The following is a 12210-nucleotide window of genomic DNA, read 5'->3' on the forward strand; positions in this document are numbered from 1 at the left end:
AAGCCTTCCTATTACATAGTTTTTTTTTTTTGACATAAACCCTAAAAATTCATTCAAACATTTCATCAAACACTTGGAGTGCAAATTATACATAAACCCTAAAAATTATACATTAAACATAAACATGTAAACATCTAAATAATTAAGCAATATTACTCATTTGCATGTAACATTGTATCATATCTTGCAAAAAAAATCAAAATTTAAACAAACTCTAATTCTAAAAAAATTCTCTAAAAAAATCTCAAAACTACAACATAAACATGCAAACATCTAAACTTTTAAGCAACACAAGTCATTTACATCCTAACATTGTATGATTTCTTTCCAAAAACACCAAAATTTAAACAAACTCTAAATCTAAAAAATTTCTAATCTAAGAGAAAAAATCTAACATGTAAAATTAAAAGGTTAATGGTGTTTGATCATGAAAACTTACTTGTTATTAGAGTGTTGTTTGATTTGAACTTGAAGGAATTTTGGATTTGCGTGATTTGAGAGAGATTTTTGATATTTTTTTTGATTTTAGATGAGAAATGAGGAAATGAGGTGGTCTGCATGTTTAAGACAGCACACCACGTGAGTTAACTAACGCTGCGTTAGTTAACTCACGTGACGTTAGTTAAGTGGCGCATGATTAACACTTGCGCATGTTAACTTGCGCAATGGCATTTTTGGTAAGCTTGCAGGGCGCGAGCAAAATGTGCAGGGTGAAGAGCAAAATTCAAAAATATATACATAGATGAAGACAAAGAACTGTGTTGCTAATCAGTGTCTCCAAAATATATTTTAATCATTTTAAATTAAGAAATTATTCTTAAAAACTAAAAAAACAAGATGATGATGGGTGATTTTGGGTCAAAAATAAACCCAAAACTACCCCTTTGATTAAGTAAATTTTTTAAAATCTTTAATTGATATATATTTTTTGTATGATCAAATATTGCGTCTAAAGTCTAAACATTTGTAACCAAGCAAGAATTACTAGAATTCAGCCTGCAAATTGTATCCTTTTTTTCTTGGTTCATTGAAACCTTGAGGTCCAATATCCAGCTCTACTTCTATATGTACGACAATATATGATTACACAAACAGCTGGAGAGAAAGAAAAAAATGCTTCTATTAACGGTACATATTAAAGCAATAATTCAAAATGAGCTCCGAAAGTCTAAGATTAAAGTGCATTTGGCACATGATACATTATTGTAATTTAATTTATATATATTAAATTATTCATTAAAAATATTGATACATATATCTTTCAAAAAAAAATATAATTATTAATGCATGAGCATGACACTCACTCACCTCTCTCTTGTCAAATGGCAACCTATATGTGCTTTCACCCTTCACACTTATAAGAATTAAAAGTTAGTTGAATGATTGAGTATTCTTAGAATCAATGACTTAATTTCGAATCTTTCTACTTTGGAATATATTCGTCTTCTATGATAATATTTCTCTATATATCCACTCTCAATTAACAATCAGTGGATTGTCGAATTTCGTGCGCTTAGCTCAGTTGGTAGGAATAATGTATAATATATGTAAGGTCCGGGTTTCAAACTCCGGACACCACCAACAAAAAAAAGCCAATGGATTGTCGATGTTGGCATGATGATTGATGTAAGTAGGGGAGGGAAGGGACTATGTAGGTATTCCCCGAATTATATATGTTGGATTTTATGGATTAACATTAGTTCATAATTAAAATAATAAATTATTATATCAACTATTAAATTTTAATTATAATATTGCATTATATTTTAAATAAAAAGGTATTTATTAATAGACTGTAATTGGAAACGAGATGTAATGGGTTAGATCATTTATGATAGTAAGCTCATTGAAAGATCACTTTCTCCACATGTGCTTAGACCATCCACAACAGAGCACCCTAAATTGGGTGCTTACATTAAATCAGTATGTCCACATCACTCATTTTACCGTAATACTTAATAAACACCAATTTTTTTCAACCCAGCACCTTAAAAGAAATTATTAAATAGGTCCCACAAATAATTTTATATCATTACATTTCAACAAAATTTATTTATTTTATTAAGATTTATTAAATGGGACCCATGAAAAATGAAGAGAGAGAGAGAGAGAGAGAGAGAGAGAGAGAGAGAGGGGGGGGGGGTGCTTCCATAGCCACCATTCTCCATAGGCACCCATGTATTATACTCGACAATGGGGTGCCTATTTAATGTGGTGCTAAATAGGTGAAGCATCCACCATTGTGGATGGTCTTATATCTATACTAATTATCTCGTCGTGTCAGAATACTCAAAACATAGCAGAGAAAGGAGAGAAGAGCTCTCTCAACCCTAGCTTCTGCTTCTAACCATATCACCTAATTGCATCAATTGATCATTCGATTCATTTAAGGTACACAATTTACTGTATTATCATAATATGCTATAATTTTTATCTATGAGTTTTGGGGACCTCTGTTAATATTCCAACGATATTTGGTTGCAAACCAGAGAGACTCGATGGTAGACAGTTTATGCCACTAACTCGAGGACGTTGGTTTTTTTTTTACAAAGTGATTATTATTTGTTTGAGAACCACTATTGGAGTAGATATCTCATCATTTATTGGAAATGTTAATTTATATGTCCTTGGAACACTTGTTAGTGTACTTAAAATAGAAACTTTGTTTTTTAAATTATGCATTTAATTTTTCATAAAGTTAAAAATTGCTTTTTTCAAAACATAATTATTATTTGTGGATTCTTTTACATGCGTCTTTAGAATATAAATTAGCATGACTCGTTATTTATTTATAGATAGTAGTATAATTGTCTTTGGTTGATGATAGTTTGGTTTGAGTTCCTGACAAAGTGGTTAAACTGCAAGCTCAACATATTTGACGTCTTATAAAATGTATATTTACTTATTGTTTTAGTTATGTTTTATTAAATAAATTAGTAGTTTTATTTATGTTTTAGGAGTATTACTTTATGTTTGATTTCCAATAAATAAGATAAATCAAGAGAATATGAAAAATGGTGGTACGATGATGAAAATGTTGTATTTGTTGAAGTCTTGATGACCAATGTTGAATTTACGATAATTGAGGTTTTCTTCAATGCAAAAATAGTGGAAAATCAACGTTTAACACTTCTGATGCGCTGCTAAAGAAGTAGAAACTCTCATCATTACTCAAGGGAAGATGAAAATGATAAAAGATTTAGAATTTAGCCATATCACTGTATACAAGTTATATCATATCATCAATAATAAGAAATGAACAAAGAAATTGTGTACCTTTGAATTAGGTTGATGAAGGATAATCGCCGACAACGACACCTATGAGAGGGATAACTACCCTCATTCTGTCTAGCTTTAGGTTCTCACTCACAATACTATTCAGAATGCTTAACTGTTTTATAGGATGACGTTTAAATAGCTAAACGGCTGAGAACAAGGACCTCTCATTGGACTTACCTACATGATCCAACCCATCACGTTCCATTTAGAAAGAATAGTCCAATCACGCATGTTCATCAACCTAATTAGTGTTTAACTCAATATACCATAATTTATACTCCCTCTGTCCCTTAATGTAACCTCCCTTTGCTTTTTCACATTTCTTAAGAAAAGTTGTCAGTGTAATTATTATGTTTGTTTTGTGTGTTAATATTACCATATTGTCATTTGTTTGTATACTAGTATTTCCACCCGTGCAACGCACGGGCGAGAAAAGATTTATCGTGGCATTAACAAAATATTACTCTCAACGTACCACAAAATAAAAACATATAATGCACTTCTTAGATAAATCAGATGTTGTAGTCATCATCAAAAGAAAAATGTCATCATTTGACATATAGTTCGATTTAATTTAAAGCAATTACATAAACCTGACCAATAATGATTCTTCGGAGCTACATAAGTTAAAAGTAACACCAAAAAGTTGTGAACACTTGGAATCACAATTAATCCAAAAAAAAACCTTCATGCATATAGATGCATCATCACTTTATAACTCCAAAATGATCTACAAAATTAAACAAAGGTTTTTGCATGTTATTAATGTATCTTGGATAATTCAAATTGACCATGAAGCTTAAATATACATATATTCATACCTGATAAGCTATTTTCTACAAAGTAACAAACACCTTCGGATAAACAACATTGATAGTTGAGGTGCATGGAAGCGTATGGGGACGTGGAAGGTAAAACTAATTTCCACCCCGCCTCATTGCCATGCCTAAGCATAGCAACATTTAATTAGATTCTACTATAGTTTGAAAATATAACTTAAAAATATAATTTAAAAATATGTTAATCCAAACATCGCTTGTTGAAAATATCTCTAAGATCAATTCATATCTCCCACGTTGTCGACAAAAGAAATCATATTCAAAATAGCTATATTATAATGTTGAAAATAGGATATTTATAATACCTTGAAAAAGTTGATATATGAACTAAAATATTCGTTAACTTCCGAACATTATCAAATGGAAGATTCAAGCCTCTTGTGATTTTTTGGGGCATATTTTTGAAATTATCCTAATGAATTGATAAACAAAGAGTAAGTCTTCAGAAAATAACAATTTTGGCTATACCCATATAAAACTCTCACCACAAAAAACAAAATTGATGTAATCATTGATTTGTGGTTTTGTCTTGGGGGTTTTTGTGTTGACAATGAGGAGAAAAGCTTAAGTAAAACAATGAGAACTCATTATGTCAAACTAAAACACATAGTTTTAAAGAGTAAAAAGAACCGGAAGTGAAAAAGAACATTATAGAAAATACTCTTGAGTTCAACCAAATTAGATGGTATTTTGAATCAAACTTTGGTGCTTGTTATGACATAAGTTAACTTGTTAAGTGAAAAAGTTTGAAAACTGTCATAGAAGTGTATAAATTGCTTGCACTCAAAAACCATTTAGCTATGTTTAGACATACATTATAAATCAATAAACGTATAAGCCTGCTAACATTTGCCTAATTAGTTGTAGTCATTCCTTCTACATGATTACATCAGTATTTGTAATCAACAAATTCATGTACACTCATAAATTGAGCTAATAGAAGACCTAAAATTGGATTTAACAGAACACTCGTAAATTGAGCTAATAATAATTATTTAAAGAATAGTATTGATTTACAAAGATTAAAAGTCCTAAAATATATACCAATAAAAAAATGCAATCGTGGTCTTGTGTTCAATGTAACTAAAACTTAAAAACATGACAATGGATTAGAAAAACAAAAGTTCCTTCAAGTTGCACATCTTCATTGCAGCGAATTGCGCGACTACATTACCACGACTTTAGCACCCTACAAAAAAACATTTATAGTTTAGTTTGCAATTTATTTGTCAGAGGCTTGACAAAAGTTTATAATTTTTTGCCCCAAATCAGCCATTGAAAAATGCAGGTATCATGTATTGTTTATCTATTCCTCAAGTCTGATGAGTGATATCATGTATTTGAACCAATAAAAAATAAAAAGGGCCAAAACTATTTCCTGATTATGTACAAAAAAAAAAAAATATTAGTGAATTCAAAACACCTAAAGTAGAAGTTAAATCACCTCAATCATGGCCAAATTCAAAGAGTTGAAAACAGGGCACTCTTGTTAGTTGCTTCCGGTTAATATAATCATATTATACTACAAAACTCAACCAACATTTTTAAAGAAAACAATATTGCAAGATTGAAAATTCTGAGCTTAAAACATAACCATGAAGCATGAGTTATAATACTTGTTTTGTCAATTAGTGGTATAAAAATTTGGAGACTCAAATTGCCAAAACTATAAAGAACCATTGAATTAACATCAATAACATAAAAGTCTAGTCAATTCTTATAAGTTGAGTATCACTATCAAATCGAAACAAACTACAAATAATGATTGGTATTTGAATTGGTCAAATCTTCATGTCATCATCGAGAATACAAAATGTTTTTGATTTTTTGGTCTGATTATTACTCCATATAAATCATTGACGCATGAGATAACAAATCCCAAAAAGAATATATAGGTTGCAGCTTTTTTTTTTTTTTTTTCATTAGAAGAAAACTTAAATAAACTTAAATTTAGGCAATCAATATCAAAATAGAGTTAGTAAAATTAAACTTGGCTATTGATATATAAAATAAAACTTACACCTAATGAGTACCATGTGCTTTATAGCAAGTGTTATTGCAACTTGACCATATCCTACAAAAGATTATTGTGTCGCTGCAAAGAGAGAACATAATGTGTGATAAGAAACAATGGCATAAAATGAACCATAGCCTATTGCAATTGTTAAGACATGCATATTAGCAAAAAATGAACCATTAAATAATCAATAAATATGAGATTTGAGAAGAGGACTGAACCATAGCCTATTGCAATTGTTAAGACATGCATATTGCAATTGTTAACACATCCAAAGGCATAAAATCGCATTATCATCTTTGCTGCATAAGAAGTAAAACAATCATAAATTATTTTGTTGAAAAAAAAAATTTAAAAACTAAAAGTCATAGCACAAAAATTATTTTGTTGATGCATAAAATAAAATAAAATATTAACTCTTAGTTTTTAATCCTAACTCTATTCAATTATTCAACATCCATAAAATAAACTTCTTCAAAAAAAAAAGAAACATTCAATAAAAAAAAAACATATTCTGAATAATTACTACTTGAATCATCACAAGGTGATCACAATGTGTTGTAGAGTCTTCTAATAGACACAGCCTTTTCTGTCAAAGCTTCAGTTTTCTACATTCTTTTATAATAACTTATTATGCAATAAATTTGATTGCCCTAATTGTCATGGTTTGGAAGATATGCTTAAGGATTCAAGGTGTTTCAGTACAAATCTAAACTTCCTTAGTTTTATCTCTTTAATTAATATGATTTGATGTGATCTTTTCTCTAACCAAACTTTCAAACTCAGCCAACTGTCAAAAAAGTAATTGAAAATGAGAATGTAAACAAAGAAAAATACAAAATGAAGTAGAATTGGGGTTATTTTTACAAAACAAAATGAAGAAATAGGGTTGTGTTTTGATCAAAATTACAATAAAAATACAGAAGTAACTCAAATAAGTCATTGCAGGGTGGCCCAATTAAGTTCTCATTTAATATTCTAAAATGTGCAAGTTCCCAATCAGATTTGTTTCGACAGAATTAAGTTCTCATTATCCTCACTTTCCTAACTTAGCCTGGTAAATAATATTTGATGTATAGCAAGGTGGCCCAATTAAGATCTCATTTAATAAATCACGATTTGCTTATTTGAGGGAACTGTCCATTTTTATCTTTACATCTTAATGAAACCAACTTCAGTTTACACTAAGTTAATGGCAGTAGCATATCCCTCTAATTGCTTTTATGAGTTTACTAACCCAAACCAAATAAACTATATCCTAAAATCTCAAATATGATTGCAAGTTCTTTTTAAATTATTAAAAAGAACTACAGTAAAATATATTGATAATCCTATTTTGTAGCTTATCACTCTATTAGTCCTATTTTCAACAATTATCATACTTTAGTCATGAACTAATCCCATATTACAACCTCAAATCATTAACCACGCCAAGGGTATGTTCTCATCTTAACTTGATTGACATCCAAATCAAGTTTCAAAGGAAGAAATATGGTGAAACAAAAAGAAAGCAATCAAGTAAAGTGGGAAGTAATAAGTGCCAATAGAAGCCTTTAAAGACACTGTATAAACCACTAATTGAGCTCGTTCACTAATTCCTGCCATGAGTGCATGTTTAACCAAAAAATAAAACTTATAGTTAATACCAAAACACCCAAAACAAATAGATTAGGCAAAAGATTCTCATTGCTTATATGTATCAAAAAATAATTAATCTCTCTTCACAATAAACTACTTAAAATTTGACAATCCCATCATTGGAATCAAAATCCTTATTCAGTTCATATTTTGACTGATGGTAATTTATATTTTGTAGATATGATGGGTAGTTATTTATGAGAATCTATTCCTACTAATGAACCTTGTGGATACCCAATTGTCCTTAACACATTTAACATCAAAAGCACTACCCAATTGTCCTTAACACATTTAACACCAAAAGCACTACCCAATTGACCAAAACTCCAAATGCTACCAAGTTAATGGCAATAGCATATCCCTCTAACTGCTTTTACCAAAATTGAATCCAAATCAATCCAAAACTATAAACACAACAATCATTCTACAAACTTCCACAAATCAATCAAACCAAATAACTTCTTATAAGAGAAGGTAAAAACAACAAATTTAAGAGAAAAAACCACATAACAATTAACAAAAGAATAATCTAATAATAGATCTTCTAATTTCTCCTTACACAATCAGAAATAGACTAATCTAAAAATTACTCATTCAACAGAAAATCGATAAGTAAATATATACCAAATTGAAAGAAGGTACAAATAATAACAATAAAATTGAAAGACCAAATACAAAGACCAATTGAAAGAAAGGAGAGTTCACTTCACTAATATCAAAAAAAAATCTAAAAGAAGAAATGAATTTACCTCATGGTCATTATCTCAAATACAAATATTGATATCTCATGTCATGCTTCAAAATCTGCCAGAACATTGAGAGAGAGAGATTTTATTATATTAATAATAAGACCTTTGGTAAAATCTGCACTGAATGAATAACTAATAAGACCTAATTAAGTTGACACCAATACTTATTTCAGCTCTCAAAATCTGAAGTCTGATTTTATTATATTAATTACATGACTACAAATAAAGTCATTTAAGCTAAAATCATTCATGTCACCTGCATATTGAACTGTCCATTGACTTGCCAAATCCCAAATCAGACCTCAACAACAACATCCTAATCCATGGAAAAGTGAAACAAAAATATATCCTAATCAATTAATTTTCTGAACAATAAATTAAAAATGAAGACAAATTTATATAAATTTTAAGATGAAGAATTTAATTACATTCCTCTCAAATGACGCAAGGAGATTCAACTTATAGTTAACTGAACATGTCTTATATCTATGATAACTGAACATGTTTTCTCCATCTGGTATACATTAGTCAATCAAAGAAACAAAAAGTAGATACAAATATGTTATCCTCATGTTAGTCATCGTCGACAATTCAACTTATAAAATTTGTGTGCCTTAAACAACCTTCAATTTTATTGATGAACTGCTCCCCTAATTTTCAGCTTTAATTACCTAAATGATAGATGTCATTATAAATTATAGACATATCAATTAATAGCATCAAAAGATGATGAAGTAAGATACTAACTCTTATTTTTAATTTGAATGTGTGTGCAGTATGCTACTTTAAAACAAATCAAGACCTAATTAAACTTGTACCAAAGTAAGAAATTTGAATGCCATATAGAGTAAAAAATAGGGCGAGAAAACGCATGTTTGCCAAAGAAAGAAATATAAGGAACAGTAAACTCATCTTTGTAAAATGAAAATTAGGTTTTAGAAAAATCACAACAAAACTAAACATTACATGTCAAAAAACCAACACGATATCATTTATTTCATGAGATTATACCTTCTTGAATTTGTGTTTCTTAGTTCATACAAAACAACATGATTAAGGCCCTCAAATTGAGGCAACAAAAGCTTTAAGTAATCGTAAGCTATTACTTACATGCTCTTGTTAGTGAAAGCCCCTTCATTTGATTTCCATTTGCCCGTAGCTGCAAAGCAAGATCCATGAATTAGAAACATAATTCAAACAAAATAATAATTAGAACAAAACAACCCAAACCAAATGGTCATGTATTTCTACCAAATTAAAAACATAAAACAGATTGATGAAATTTTAGCTCTTTTAAGGTTGATGCATAAAACCTGTCACCAAACAAAACCAGGAAATAAAAATAGAAAAAAAATCAGCCAGGTTTCAAACAAACCAAATTGAACTAAAACAAAATAGTGAAGAAAAAACACAACACAAACAATAATTAATCAAATTTTGCAATTCAAGTGGCAAATTGAATCTGATACTGTTGAATGTCATACTTATTGTCTCAAATTCATCAAGCAACATTTTTTGAATGCACATGCAAATAACACCATGATGTGAATATTCTTTCTATAAAAATATTGTAAACTGGAGCATACAAATCTGAACATATACAATCGTTTTAGAATCATACCTGATACAATTTCGAAGTAGTGAGTTTCAAGTTCGGCAAAGAAATTCAGAGCCCCTACGAATATATCCGTAAATATGCAATAAAAGAACCAAACAAAGATCAAAATGAATAACATCAAATAAAATGATAGAAAAGTGGAATAAAAAAAGTGAAATGAACAATTAACCTTTGAAGCTTCTGACTGCAAAACCGGCTCAGTGAAGGCGAATTCCGACGCGGTGGTTAATGGTGGTTTCAAAACTGAACCTGATAGATCTATAAATAATTGAGTGGGTTTTGTAGAGGATGATTAGAGGAAGACGGTGATGGTTTTATTTTTGAAGGAGGAGGTCGGATTTGATCGGAAATGAAGAAAGAAGGCAGAGAAAAATGAGTTTAGAAGGGATGAGGAGGTCTGCGTGAGAGTGGTGTTGGGTTGGTGAGAGAGAGAGGAAGTGAGGAAAAAAAGAAATAAGTTTGGAATGAATGAGAGAGAAAGGATATAGAAAGTGATGTTTGATAGGATAAGAGAAAAAGTAGGAGGGAAAAAAGGATTTAAAAAATTTTAAAATTTGAATTTTGAATTGAAGAGGGAAAATGTGTGATAATGATATTTTATTGTTTGTATTGTGTGAATGTTTAAAAATGGCAAAAATAAAATTAGTTTTTAATGATGATGTGACATTAAAGGGCTTGAGGATGTGACACATAGGATTGATGCAAGATTTTTTGCTATTTGTTGTTCCTCATTTGTATATTATTAAGATGTACTACCTCCGTCCCTAATTATAGGGCCCTTTTGAAAAAATAACGGGAATTAAGATAGTGAATATTTGTATTAAATATGTTTGTAATTACTATTGTTTTTACAATTTTATCCTTTAAGAGAGAGGTTGGTTTATGTTTTCAACATGTTATTTATTGTTGATTGAAGAAAAAGATGTATAATAAATAGGGGCATGTATGTAAAGAAATAATTAATATAGTTGGAAATAGCAAAGGGGTCTTATAAAAAGGGACAAAAAAATTTCTCAAAAGGGTCTTATAATTAGGGACGGAGGTAGTATTAAATTTGATTTTTTAAATTTCAAGATAAGTTAGTAGTATTAATTAGGGGTATCTTTAGGAAAAAATAATAAATGCATATAGTAATTTGAAAAGGGGTTTAGATTTAGGGACAAAAATAAAGTCTAATGGGTGGTTAGATATAGGGATGGAGGAAGTATTATAATATTAACTTATAATAATTGATTATTGTCGATCCATAATTTATTAATTAAATAAGGCTTAATTAATGCTTTGGTCCCTTAACTTATTTTTGGATTTCAATTTGGTCCCCTAACTTTAAACTGTCTCAAATTGGTACCTTAAATGTTACACCGTTTACTATTATGGTCCTCTCCGTTAGTTTTTTTGTAAAAACAGTTAACATTTGCCACGTGTCAGTTTTGATTGATGATCAAAGGTTGGATTTGAAAAGCACACACTAGTATACAATACACTTGCAACCTATGATAAATTGAACAACCTCTTCTTCACCGGCGACCCTCCCTTCCAGATTTCTACTTCTTCTCCCTCACCTTCTTCTTCTTCTTTACATCAAACCAATCCACAAATCTCAAAATCGTCAACACAACAATATCAAATAACAATAATTATAAGTCATCCCTTCCACAGAAAATTTCAGAAATGATGGCTTCCCAATTTCAATTCACTAGAAATGAAGCCAAAAACCAAATTCATAACAACTACAATCATCAACAACAACAATCAATAACAAAATCATCATCAACAACTACACCTTCAATTCTTTAAATCCATAAATTCATCAACAAAAAACAACTATCAACACATGAACAAACAAATCTAAACCTTCCATTCTGAAGCAATGAAATCGTTAAAGAAGAAAGAAAGAATGAAATCGTCACTTTCGAAAGGAAAACGCGATTCTGGAAAATAAGGGAACTAGTATTTGAAAAGGGTGAAGGTGACTGTTGATGATATTCAGGGTTAAGGATTTGAAAAACTAACAGTGTTATTTTCACCCAATAGAGGGGTTAGGGAATGAATCAGTGTGTTACTTTCACC

The 12210-nt window shown here is 29.9% G+C and overlaps 1 long non-coding RNA gene across 1 annotated transcript; it reads right to left on the minus strand.

Moving 5' to 3' along the window:
* Nucleotides 1-5094: 5094 nt before the first annotated feature.
* Nucleotides 5095-10563, minus strand: LOC146896250 (uncharacterized). Its single transcript, XR_015024168.1, has 8 exons — nucleotides 10310-10563; nucleotides 10144-10197; nucleotides 9633-9681; nucleotides 8779-8838; nucleotides 8523-8577; nucleotides 6357-6437; nucleotides 6139-6213; nucleotides 5095-5307 (listed from the first exon to the last, which is right to left on the minus strand). It is a non-coding gene; the product is annotated as an uncharacterized LOC146896250 (long non-coding RNA).
* Between the last annotated feature and the right edge of the window lie 1647 nt (nucleotides 10564-12210).

Source organism: Medicago sativa, chromosome 8, assembly GCF_051527215.1.
Source record: "Medicago sativa cultivar Bolivia chromosome 8, Bolivia_mono, whole genome shotgun sequence".
NCBI classification, from domain to species: Eukaryota; Viridiplantae; Streptophyta; class Magnoliopsida; order Fabales; family Fabaceae; genus Medicago; species Medicago sativa.